This window comes from Cavia porcellus, unplaced genomic scaffold, assembly GCF_034190915.1.
Source record: "Cavia porcellus strain 051 isolate PalLab524CR breed Dunkin Hartley unplaced genomic scaffold, mCavPor4.1 scaffold_31, whole genome shotgun sequence".
In the NCBI taxonomy this organism is placed as follows: domain Eukaryota; kingdom Metazoa; phylum Chordata; class Mammalia; order Rodentia; family Caviidae; genus Cavia; species Cavia porcellus.
In genome coordinates this window covers 44,134,995-44,148,438 of record NW_026947514.1, presented here as the reverse complement: position 1 = coordinate 44,148,438, position 13,444 = coordinate 44,134,995, and the positions used below count along the sequence as shown (strand labels likewise).

Here is a 13,444-nt window from a genome sequence, read left to right as displayed (position 1 = left end):
TCCTAGTCCTGCAAAGGCATCCACAGCTCTGTCTTCCCATCCAGAGGTGGAGTTGTCTCTTTGCTGATTGGAACTGAGCAGCCGTCACTGCTTAAGACGTTGTGGTTGCCTGCCTTTGGGCCGCACCCTAGCCTTCAACAGGGCAGCTCAGCCGCATCAAGGGTACATGTGCAGGCGGTAAAAGCACAGCCCAGCCGAGTGCACAGACACCCCAGACGTCAGGGCGCCTTCAGCTACCCGGAAACACAGCCCTGGAGCCGGCTTAGCCAAAGCGGAGTGGAGCAAAAAGGTGTTCATCCCACCAAACCCGGCTCAAAACTGCAGAATGAGGGGCAAGGTAAATATTATTTAAGCTACTTTCTTGGATACAAGGTCTTGTTATGTAGCCCAATCCTTCTGACTCAGCCTCCCAAATGCTAGGATTACAGGCTAGTGCCATATCCAAGTTTAAACTACCACGTTTAACAGAACAGTAAGTACACTGAAGACTTTTCTTGACAATCATTTCCTGGAAATGATCTGGCTCCTCTGAGTGCCCATTCATATCCCCTGAGTTAACCTCGTCCTGGCTTTGGGGACTATCCTTGCTTCCCTGCTGCAGACCGGCCCCGTCTAGGGCCACGCCTGGTCCAGAGGCGTCCCCAGGCGGCCCAGGACCCAAGTGCACACAGCAGCGCACACCGCAGCGCTGCCCGAGCTGCCTCAGTTCACTTAGGCAATCAGCAGGGCCGCAGGACGTCGGCGACGACACGCCCGCCACACGCCCCGCGTTCTATCATCGCACCGCCCCACCCACTCAGGAGGCCCCACTCCGGCTTCGCGCCCGCCCCGGCGCGCAGGTATGAGCCTGTGGTGGGAAGAAGATGCGGCGGCGGGCTGGGCGCTTCCGGCGTGGCGAGGGAGGGAGCGGCGTCCCACGCGACACACGTGGGTGCCCATGTGCCAGCGCGGAGGCGCAGCCCTGGGCGGGAACTCTGGGGACGGAGCCGCCGCACCTGCCTCCCCCCTGGCCCCCACCTTGCATCCGGCCCTGAAGGACCCGGCGTCCCTAACGCTGCAGGGGGAGGAAGGAGGAGTTTTAAACTTCAGCTTTAGACATTTAGCTTAGAAAAAAAGGCAGATTTTCTGGGGTGGTGAGCACGCTGACAAAGGTGCCCACAGCAGAAACGACTGAGACCCCTCAATCATCCTAGCAGAGATCGCCACCACACTCGCACGCATGCACGCAACTGAGGATTGAGCCCAGAGCAGTCCCCAGCCTTTTTACATTTTATTTATTTATCTGTTTATTTAGTCTTTTTGAGACAGGGTCTCACTATGCAGTTCACGTTGGTCTTGAACTAGCAACTAACCCTCCTGCCTCGGCCTCCGAGTGCTGGGATTCCAGGCATGAGCCATCACGCCCGGCTCCTTTTTACATTTTGAAATTTGAGACAGGGTCACTGGTCACTCAGTTGCCCAAACTGGGCTTGAACTTGCAATCTTTCACCTCCCAGAGTGTGGAGATCACAAGTGTACACTACCATACCTTGCAGCCTCTTTTTAAAATGTGTAATAAAAATATTTAAAAATAAAGGAAGCTTTATTGTTTATATACATTAACTATATATTTTTAAGTATGGACCAGAACACTTGCTTTTAACTCTCACTTGACCCAAGTATGCCAAAAGGTTGGACACCAGTGTTGAGGAGTATTATTTAAATGAAGTTACATGTCTGACTTCTTTCACTCAGTATATGTGAGATTCATCATGTTGAGTAGAGAGCTGATTTTCATTGGTAGTGTTCGCTGGGGGATATACTGAAATTTGTTTATGTGAAGGAACACTATTCCCATTTTTGACCTTTATGAGCACAGCTGCTGTAAATCTCATATACATTCCCTTCATATGGCTTTTTGGTTAATCTTTTTTTTTTTAATTGGTACTAGGGATTGAACTCACAGCCATGCATTTGCAAGGCAGGTGCTTACGCCACTGAGCTAAATCCCCAGCCCTGTGATGGTTAATCTTAACTTCAGCTTGACTGAATTGAGATATTCACGGAGGAGATTAATGAAACACATTTCTGGGTGTGTCTGGGGTGGTTCTAGAGATGACTGGGTGTAAGCCAGCAAATGGAAGGGGAGACCCACCTGACTGTGGGTGATGCTGTAACAGAAGATTATCCCCCCCACCCCAAGCCAGTATACTTCAGTCTGTTAGTTGCACAGGTAAATAGTTCCACTTACAGTTTACAGTTCTGGTTACTTTTGTGATCACTGTGATGCATATTGTAAGAACCAATTCCCAACCTATGAGTCGTTCTGCCTCTCTACTTCTGTTAACCCCATATATAAGTCCTAGACTACCAGAGATCAGGGCCTGGTGTTCTGGGAATGATCCCAATCAATGCCCATCAATGTAAATAAATCTGCCTCCAAATTCCGGGTGTTGCTTCAGTGTTTCTGTGCACTGCTGCAGTACAATCCAGTAGCCTTACAGCCATGTGGAGAGGAAAGGGGAAAGCTCCACGTTGCTTGAGGGAACACATCTTTTACAGTTGCTGTCACCTCTGGACACCAGACTGCAGCTTCAACCGAGATTAGTACCAGTACCCTTCAGGGAGTCTTCAGGTCTTCTGTCTTAGACTGGCGTTGCAGATATCTTTTACTCTTTTCATGGGTAATACCTAAGTGAAATAGCTAGATCATAGGGGAAAAGTATACAACTTTTTAAAGAAATTTTTTTCCAAACCGGTTATACCATTTCCATTCCCACCAACAAGGTGTATGAGTTCCAGTCCCTCCATATTGCTAACAGCATTTGGTATGTTCAGCCTTTTTAATTCTAGCCATTTGAGTGTGCAGTGGATTCTCACCATGATTTTATCTTGTATTTTTCTAATGCCTGATGTTGAACAGCTATTTTGTTTTATTTTATTTATTTATTTATTTATTTGTTGTTTGTTTAAATCAGGGTCTCTCTGTGTAGTCCAGGATGACCTTGAACTTGCTTAGGTAGCCTAGGCTGGCCTTAAACTCATGGTGATCCTCTTACTTTAGCCTCTTGAGTGCTGGAATTATAGGCCTGCACTACTACACCCAGCTGTGAACAATTATCTTTTTTTTTTTTGTACCAAGGATAGAACTCACGACCCCAAACTTGTCGGACAGGCACTTAAACCACTGAGCTACATCCCTGGATGAATAATTATCTTAATATACTGTTTTAGACCTGTTTTAGGTTCATAGCAGAATTAATTGGAAAGTACAGAGATCCTATATGTACCCATGCACATGCACAGTCTGTCTATCAATCTCTCATACCAGTGTTACATCATTATAGTTAATGAACCTACGTTAACATCATTATCAGCCAGAGTCCATAGTTTACATTGACTTTCACTCATGGTGTAGAAATTGACAGTGATTTAGAAAAGTGTGTAATTATCAAACCCTCCACAGAGAGTTCAATCTCCCACCTGGCAATGTGGCACATGGCTGAAGAAAGACAGAGGTCTGCATTTTCAAGGGGCCCTGGGATAAACAATTGCTCTCAGTGAAACAAGGTCAAAGAATCAGAGTGACCAAGGCTTTTATTTTTTTATTTTTTTGTCTTTTTCCTTTTTATCGGTACCGGGGATCGAACTCACGACTGCCTGCTTGCAAGGCAGGTGCTTATGCCGCTGAGCTAAATCCCCAGCCCCGACCAAGGCTTTTATTGATGCTGAGCAGGGAGGTAAGTGAGGGATGCAATAGAGTGCATGGAAAGAATAGCTTTGCAGGCATGGCTTGTAAAGGAGAGACAAAGAACTGTTGTACCAGGCTCCCCAATTAGTGGCTCAACAGATAACTTGATGTTTGGAAAACCAGCACCTTCATGGCTGGGAAGGTATATTTCTTTTTGAGTATCATGGTCTCAGTAGAGATGTTATCTCAGGACTTAGTCCTGAAATGTCACAGGCTTTTGCTCCAGCCTCCATTCCAGCTGTCAGTGTGTAGGGAGGTGCAGTTCTTACCTGCACACTGCTGCTTCGCCATGATGAGACATATTGATGCCTTGACCAGACTCAGTCACATCCTTTTAGCTAGATAAGGGAGTATTCACCTCTGTGTAGCTAGCTCTGCACATCTCAGCAAATAGAGCTGAGATAACTGTCAGGTAAAAATGGAGGCAAGGCATTCCCCTCAATTATCAGGGGAATGTTGCTTGGTGGTCCCCCACACATAATGACATCTACCCATTATTATAACAGAAAATAATGTCATTGCTCTAAAAATCCTGGATTCACCTATTTAGACCTCCCTCTTCCCCAACTTGGAAAACACTGATATTTTAACTGTCTCGGTTATGCCTTTTCCAAAATGCCATATAATTGCAATCAGGCAGCATTTTTTCAGATTGCCTTCCAGCACTTTTTCTTTTAGAGACAGGATCTTGCTATGTAGTTCAGGCTGAACTTGAACTCACTATGTAGCTGAGGCTGGCCTTGAACTCAGGGTAATTCTCTTGCCTCAGCCTTCCTGATGTTGGAATTACAGGTGTGTATTCCAGGCTTTTGCTCCATACCTGGCTGATAATTCATTTCTTTGGGTGGCAGATAGTATTCCATTATCTGCATATTCCACAGTTTATCCATTCACCTCCTTGAATATCTTAGCTGCCTCCCCGTTTTGGCAGTTGTGAATAAAGCTGCTGTGTGTGCTGTACCCCAAAATACAAGGCCCCAAGATGTTATTCAAGAAAAAGAAAAAAACCGGAGCAAGACGTCTTTTTTAAAAGAAGAGTGCTTTTATTTAAGCTGGCACCAGCGGCACAGTGCAGATGGAGTTTGCAAAGCTGTGCAACTGGGTGAGAATTTTCATATATTTTTATAGCTCATTAACCCACAAGGTGAAGAGTGACATGACAGAGCAGGAATGGGGAAGGCCTTTGTTTCCCTTTGCTTGGGGTCAGAGACCTTTCGCAGTTGGTGGTTAGCCCTTTCTTTCCTTGGTCTGCTAATGCCAGGAACATTTGTCTCTCACAAAGGGAACCAAAGTTGACACAGCAAACAGGTTACTAAGGTGATGATGCATACAGAACAGTATAGCGACACGTCAGTTAATCTATAACTGTGTGGTCGGTGCTCCAGGTAGGTGGTTACTAGGGCGATGAGCATAGCACAGAATGACAAAGCTCTTGGTGCTAATAACAATCTTTTTAACTTTGCATTTTAGTTTTTTTTTTAGCACAACATTGTGTGGCCACAGCTTTTCAATTCATTTCAATTCATAAGGAAGGTAATAAAATTATTTTTACATTTTCAGGAAATTAAAGACAGCCAAAGTGACCATTTTAGGAAACTAAAGACAGACTTATCTTCCAAAATGACATTATCATTTTATGTTCACACAAGCAGTGAAAGAGAATTCTCATCTTTGCTATCATTTGGTATTATCGTATGGAATTTTTGTATTCTAGTAGATGTATAGATTGTTTTAATTTGAGATTTCCAAATTAAAATGATGTTGAATTTTTAAAATATACTCATTTGCCACCTATATAGCTCAGAACACACGTCTGTTCAAATCTTTTGCCCACTTTTAGTTAAGTTGTTTTCTTAGTGTCTTAAGAGTTGATTGCATATTTTGGATAACAGTCTGACAGTCTGGGTGCAATTTGGCCTCACCAAAATTCATGCTACAATTTTTTTCCAATATAATTGTATTGGAAGTGGAGTCTTTAGACTAAGTAAGTGATGAAGTGGGATTAATGACCCTCACAGGACTGAATTAGGTTTACCAGCAGTGAGTTCATTCTTGCTCCTTTATATTTTTTTAATTTTTAATTTTATTTTTTGTTGTTGGCATGTATTTGTCAGCATAATATTTACATTCATTTTAGGGAATTGATACAACTTCTGGGGTTTTATTGTTTGTTTATTTGAGACACTGTCTCACTATGTAGTTCAAGCTGGCCTCGAGCTCACATGCCTCAGCCTCTTGGGGGCTGGGACTACGATGTGTGCCACCACACCCAGCTGATACGTGATTCTTAAGAGATTAGATTAGTCCCTGTGAAAACAGGTTGCTGCAAAGTGAGACCCCCTTGGGTTTTGTCTATCTACTTGCCCTTCCACTCTCCTCTGGGAGTTGAAGCAGTTTGAGGTCCTTGCTAATGCCATGCCCTTGGACTTCTTAACCTCTAGAACACGAGCCAAAATAAACCTCTTTTGTTTCTAAATTACCAGTCTCAAGGATCTCATTATAGCATTTTCTGCTATAACAGAAAATGGGTAAAAATAAAGTACTTTATCAGGCATGTCTCTTGCAAACACCTTCTCCCAGGCTGGTTTCATTTGAATTCTCACTTTCTTCACTTTCATGAACAATACACACACACACACACACACACACACACACACACACACACATTCTGTTTTTAACTGCCATCTGCATATCTTTTTTTTTTTCTTTTTCTTTTTCTTTTTTCTTTGAGACAGAGTCTCACTATGTAGGTCAGGCTGGCCTCAACTTAGTAACTTAGTATGTTGCACAGGCTGGACTTGAACTTGTGGGGATCCTGCTGCCTCAGCTTTCCAAGTTTTGACATTACAGGCATGCACTACTACATCCTGCTCTGCTTATTTTCTTAGCTGAAGATAGATTGTATTATTTTTGAAGCAGAGCCTTGCTATGAATACAGGCTGGCTTTGGTTTTTGTTTTGTTTTGTTGCTATTTGTTTTGTTTTTTGGGTTTTTTGTGACAAGGTCTCACTGTTCAGTGCAGGTTGACCTCACTATGGAGCTCAGGTTGTGGCCTCAAACTCAAAGCGGTCCTCCTGCCTTTGCCTTTACCTCCCAAGTGCTGGGATTACACAATGCACTACTATGCTTGGTTTATAGTCTGTTTCTTGTCTTTTCTTTTTAACAGCATTTTTAAAGAGCCAAAGTTTTGTGTGTGTTTTTGTTTGTTTGTTTGCTTTGGTACTGGGGTCTAACTCATGATTTGCGATTACAAGTGCTTGAGCCACTGAGCTAAGTCCCCAACCCCAAGAGCCAAAGTTTTCACTTTTGATGAACTCCAATTTATCACTTTGCTCTTTATGTATTCCACTTTTGGTTTGTATCTAAGAAATATATGTCTCATTCACTTAGGCATGGAGTCACAAAGGCATTTTCTTATGTTTTTGAAGTTTTATGGTTTTGAGTTTTGGATCCTTTTTGTGTTCTATTTAAAGTTGTGATCCATTTTAAGTTGTTGCATTTGCTATAAGGTATGGATCCATATTCTTTTTGTGTGTGTGTGTGTGCCAGGGATCGAACTCATGATCTCGCGCTTGCCAGGCAGGTTCTTATGCCGCTGAGCTAAATCCCCAGCCAGATTCATTTTTTTAAACATATGAACATCCAGTTACTTTAGCTTTATTTCTTTAAAAAGCTGTCCTATCTTCACTAGATTGCCTTACATCTTTGTCAAAAATTGTTTTGCGTATCTATGTAAGCTTGTTTCTAGGTTCTACTTAGTTCTACTGATCTGTTGTTCATCTTATTCCAATTCAACCTGTTTGTTTTGTTTTTGTTTTGAAACAGGGTTTCACTATATAGTTAAAGCTTCCATTGAATTTAGAATATAGTTCAGGCTGGCTTCAAACTCATGATGATTCTCCTGCCTCAGTCTCCCAGTGCTGGCATTATAGGTGTGCACCACCAGGATTGGCTAATACCACTTTGTTCTAATTACTGTAGCATTATAATAATTCCTGAAATTAGGTAGTGTTAGGTCTCACAATTTTTATTCAGAATGGTTTAGGCTATTATAGGTCCTTTGTATATAAATCTGATCTTTAGCTTGTCAGCTTCAAAAAAAGTCAGATAAGATTTTATTGGAATTGCACTGAACTTGGAGAGTGTCTTACCCCATTTTCCTTTGCTATTACAAAGTATCTGAGATGAGGTCCTTTGTAAAGAATAGAATTCATGGTTAGGCTCATGAGTGTGCAGGAAGGAAACCCTAAAGGCATGGGGCTGACATGTGCTCCCATCTGAAAACAGCTTTGTAGACATTCATACCATGGCGATGCTCTCATACAGCAAGCATGGCGGCCCCAGCCTCTCCTCTTCAACAGAGCCACCACCGCAGTCATGGGGGTCTGGTCCTCCTAACCTTGTCTCGTCCTAATTCTACCTCAAGGCCTTGTCTCCAGATACCATTCGTCTGTGAAGTTAAAGGTGACATTTCTAACACATGAACTTTTGAGGGACACATTTAAGCCATAGCATGAAGTAAACACATTCTCAACATTTTTTGATCCATGCCTACATGGATCTGGCCTACATGGGTTGTTTCCACTATACTGTGTAGTTTGCAGTGCAAAGATTGTTCACAATGTCAGATTCGTCCCACATATTTCATATTTTTATGCCGCTGTAAATGGTATTTTAAATTTTTCAATTGCCAACTATTGGTGCACAGAAAACAATTTTTTCTATTAACCTCTAATCTGCAGTATTGCTAAATTCACCACTCTGAATACCTGAGATTTCCTTTTTTTTTTTACCACACTAGAGCAACTCAGAAGAGATTTTCTTTTCTTATTTGAATGCGCAGGCTAGAATTTCTAATTCAAGGTCAAATACCAGTATGAAAGTAGTTTCTTGCCTCATTCTGAATCCTGGGAGAAAGGATTCAGTCTTCAGTCACTGAGTGTGATGTTAGCTGTAGGCTTTGCATAGCATCCCTTTAATAGCCTGAGGAACTGTAGTTCTGTTTGTGCTCACTTTAAAAGAGAGTTTGTATCAGAAACAGATGTTGGATTTTGTCAACTCACAAGAATTTTTTTATTAACATAGTGAGCTGCACTGATTACTCATTTTAATATTAAACCAGTTGTGTCTGTGTCTTTTGAGGAATTTTTTTTTTCTGCAAGCAGTGGCATAAAGATGTTTGTGATACTCCTTGAGTCTCTTTTTATAAGCAATAATCTGTACTGTGTTACCTCCTTCGTTGCTGATATTGGTAATTTGTGTCTTCCTCATTTCCTGATCAAGCTGACTAGAAACTTTATCAATTTGACTGAACTTCTTGAGGAACTAGGTAGCCCTTTAATTTGACGTGTGTTGGCACATCGATTCCCCTGTGCTAAAACCCTACTCTCCCTGAGCAGTACATGACATTCAGAAAGCACTCCATTGGTATTTGTTTTTGTTTTGTTTGTTTTGTTTTGGTTGTATTGGGGATTGAACTCACAACCAGGCAGGCACTTAAGCCACTGAGCTAAATCCCCAGTCCTCCACTGGTATTTGTTGAATGAGTCAGTGATTGTAAAAAATAAAGCGAAACAAAACAGATTAAAAAACAGAACTAATTTCTCCATGGAAAGTCCTTTTATTATTAGCCGATCTGTTTTAGACACCAGAGATGTTCTTAGCTCTTATGGCTGTAGCTTAGTAGTAATAAGATACTCAGAATCTGTAGAGGAAAAGGTAAACGAAAGACCTGAGAAGTCTCAAGGACAAGCTAGAGGGAGCAAAAGCAAGAGGAGAGGGGATTGAACATACTGAATCAGAGAGAGTATTAAGACTCTGAAGCAGGAATTCTGGATACTAAACTAATCACATAAATACAGGAGGGTATGCACTGCAGTAACAAGAAACAAAAGCCATACCCAAGCGTGACTATCTTAAGCTTTACAGTAAAGCTTTCTAATTGCATCCATGTTACAAATAGACACTGAAGGAGAAGGGAATACACAAATAAGCTGAGGTAATTAATGAAGAATAGGTGTTTTATCTATATTCAACACTGAAAAATATTATTTGGGTCCTATCATCCTCCCTGCTTTCCAATGTTAGGAACAATCTTAACTTTTTTTTGGTTGGATAAAGGAAACATAAAAAAGATCTTAATATCCCTAAATAGGGAAAAACAGAATTCTTTTAAAAATTTTTTTTTTACTATTTTGAAGGTAGTAAAACACAACAAAACAAGATGGAACAAAGCCAATTGAGACAGCGCAGTGAAACTGGTACAGAACTTCACAGCAAGGGGCTGGGGATTTAGCTCAGCGGCATAAGCACCTGCCTTGCAAGCAGGCGGTCGTGAGTTCGATCCCCGGTACCAAAAAAAAAAAAGGAAAAAAAAAAAAAAAAAAGAACTTCACAGCAGGTTACAGGGATAATAGTAATATGTGCTGTAGTATATTCATTATCTTTACAATAATTGTTCTTTCAACCACGTATAGCAAGATCAAACAAAAAACAGAACATTATAAAACTTATCAAAACTGAATATTGAATAGAGCAGTACCATTAATCAGAACAAAGCAAAACTGATAAAAATATTTGCCTTCAAAGAGACGGTAGAAGGAAATCCCCCTTATTTGCTATTTTGCATATGGTCAGTCTCCCAAGAGATGCTCAGATCTCTGGCTCCCATTTACTAATGGTGGGGAGGGGGGCCGGTAGGCTCAAGGCTGCTTACCAGGGAGGCAGGCTGGTTGCTTGGTTTCCCAGTGCCCTAACGGATCTCGGGAGATGCAGGGTGGTTCTTGCCCTCAGGCAGCTGTGGCTTGCCTGAGCCACAGCCACTTACCAGGGCGGCAGGCCGGTTGAGAATTCTTTCATTACATCCAAAAAATTTTAAAAAAATCACTAATTTGCCGGGTGTGGTGGTACACACCTGTGATCCCACCACTCTGGGAGACTGAGGTAGGATCACAAGTTTCAGTTCTACCTGGGCAACTCAGCAACATTCTGCCTCAAAATTTTAAAATAGGGTTGAGATGGTGCACTAAATTCATTTCCTAATATTATAAACATAATTTGTTTTTAAAAAAAGGTTTCTTTCAGGTCACAGTTTTAGAGGTTTTAGTCAACGGCTTAGCCTGTCACCTCTGGCCTGTGGTACCACAGTATGTGGTGGCAGAGGCCTGTCGACTGCACAGTTCCTAGGAAGCAAAAGATGTAGGAAGGGACCGCATCACAGACCCCTAGAGGGCATGTCCTCCTGTGAGTAGCCTCCACCTCCAAAGTTTCCTCCATCTCCCCATGGATCCAGGCCGCAAGCCACGGCTCTTTCTACATTCTGGTCCACGCTGCAGCACTGATGAATACATCCACCCACCAAGGTTCCTCAGGCTCCTCGCGCATTTCTTCCCCAACTCACCCTGCACCCCATGCCCCTCCCCTAGTTTCCAGGGAACCATGGATTTGTTTTCTATGACTATAGTTTCTAGAATTGAATATATTTTCTAGAATTGTACATAAGAACCATAAAGTCTGTATTCTCTTCTTGGTCTGGCCTCTTTCACCCAGCATCACTATTTTGAGATTCATCTAGATTGTTAAATGCATTATTACTTTTACTTTTTATTATGGAGCTGTATTCCTTTGTGTAGATATGCAAAAATGAATTTATCCATTCACTGGTTAATAGAAGTGTGGATAATAAAACTGCATTTGTGGGTCAGCACTGAGAGATGAGTGGCTGGGTCATATGTTTGAGTTTCTTAAAAAGTACAAGGGCTGGAGTGTACCTCGTGGTAGATTACAGAGTGCTTGCATAGCGTGCACAAGGCTCTGGGTTTAATACTCAGTGCACAAAACAAAACAAAACATTTTCAGAAGTTTTGCACAGCGGTTATGTCAGCTTGCATTCCTGCCCACAGTGTATCTTCCTCCACTTGTGCAGTGGTCCAGGAACACTCATGGGGTCTGGGATTTTCCACAGTAGTCAGAAGCACAGTCACGGAGAACTTAGCCATTTGAACATGGGCAAATCACTTGATCTCTGTAAATATGTTTTCTTACTTGTAAAATCTAAAATTCAGTTTTTAGTAGTTTTCATTTTAATGCTTTTGGTTTCAGATGTTTAAAAAATTTTAAATCCATTTTCAGAGTCGGTAATACATTTATATGGTCTGAAACACAAAGTCACACTTTCTCTAATTCTCTCACCACTCTCCCTCAGTTACCTCTTCCTAAAGGTAATCAATGTCATCAGTTACCCTTCCACAAATACTTACACTGTGTGCTTTCTCATGCTTTTCTTCAGCTACATACTATTTTGTCAATGTACCACATTTTACTTAAACTCACAGCATTTTGGTTAGGTCTAATTTTGATTACAGATAGTGCTGCAACTAATAGCTTTGAACATATGTGAGAACACCTATAAGATACAGTCCTAGAATTGGAATACTCAAAGTATATGTGTATCCTTAATCTTACTAGGCAGTGCCAAAATACCCCACTGGAAAGGCACTTCATAGTCTCACCAGCATTAAAGGATTTTTAGAAAATAACATGTAGGCCAGTCCTGGTGTCACACGCATATAATCCTAGCATTCAGGAGACTGAGGCAGAGGATCGCTGCAAATTCAAGGATAGCCTGGGCTACATTATGAGTTAAAAACCAAGCTGAGCTACATAGTGAGGCCCCGTCAAAACAAAACAAAACAACAACAAAAACATTTAGGATTTTGCACACCCCATAACATAGTAATTCAGTTCTAGGAATTTATGTTACAAAATGCTAAAAAATAGATGGTTTAAAGAAACAGCTAAGACTGGGTATGGTGTAATACTTCTGTAATCTCAGCTAATCTGGAAGTGGAGGCAAGAGAATCATATGCTAGGCAACTTAGACTTTGTCTCAAAAAATTAATTTTTAAAAATGAAGGGCTAGGAATGCTTCTCCTGTGTGAGACCTAGAGTTAAATCTTCAGTGCTTAAAACAATACAACTAAAACCTGGAAACCCAGGTATCGAAAAAATAGATTAAGCAATGGAGTACAGTGGAATACAAAGTAGTCAATGTGAAACCATTACTCATGTATGTGAAGTAAACATAGCATACTGTCAAGTGAAAAAAGCTGGCTTTAAAACTAGTGTAGAGATCTGGGATTTAGCTCAGAGGCATAAGTGCCTGCCTAGCAAGCGTGAGATCATGAGTTCTATTGCCAGTACAAAAACAAACAAACAAAAAACCCAAAACAAACTAGTGTAGAGTATAGCCCACTCATATCTTTAAAAGTGTATCCATGTGCTCGCTTTAGCAGTACATATACTAAAATAGGAACGATACAGAGATTAGCAAGATCTCTGTGCAAGGAAGACACCCAAATTCATGAAACATTTTGTATTTTTTCATTGTGTCTCTAGTGTAAAAAGTAATAAGAACTGTAGGAGTAATAAAACCAGCCCCAAAATGTGGGGCTGGGGATTTAGCTCAGCGGCATAAGCGCCTGCCTTGCAAGCAGGCAGTCGTGAGTTCAATCCCCAGTACCGATAAAAATAAATAAATAAATAAAATAAAACCCAAAATGTGTAATTGCTATTGTAAAAAAGAGAGGAAAAGAAAGTGCTCTAAAGAATATAACTGCATGTATGTTTAAGTGTGTAGGATTGATAAGCATATTACTAAGTCTTTGTTGGAAACAATTGAATAGAACTGTTTGCAGTCTCACTGTTTGAATGTCC

The 13,444-nt window shown here is 41.3% G+C and overlaps 1 non-coding gene across 1 annotated transcript; it reads left to right on the top strand.

Annotated features, from left to right (window-relative positions):
• Positions 1-13,007: 13,007 nt before the first annotated feature.
• Positions 13,008-13,111, top strand: LOC111757601 (U6 spliceosomal RNA). The gene has a single exon (XR_002791908.1). It is a non-coding gene; the product is annotated as a U6 spliceosomal RNA (small nuclear RNA).
• Positions 13,112-13,444: the final 333 nt, after the last annotated feature.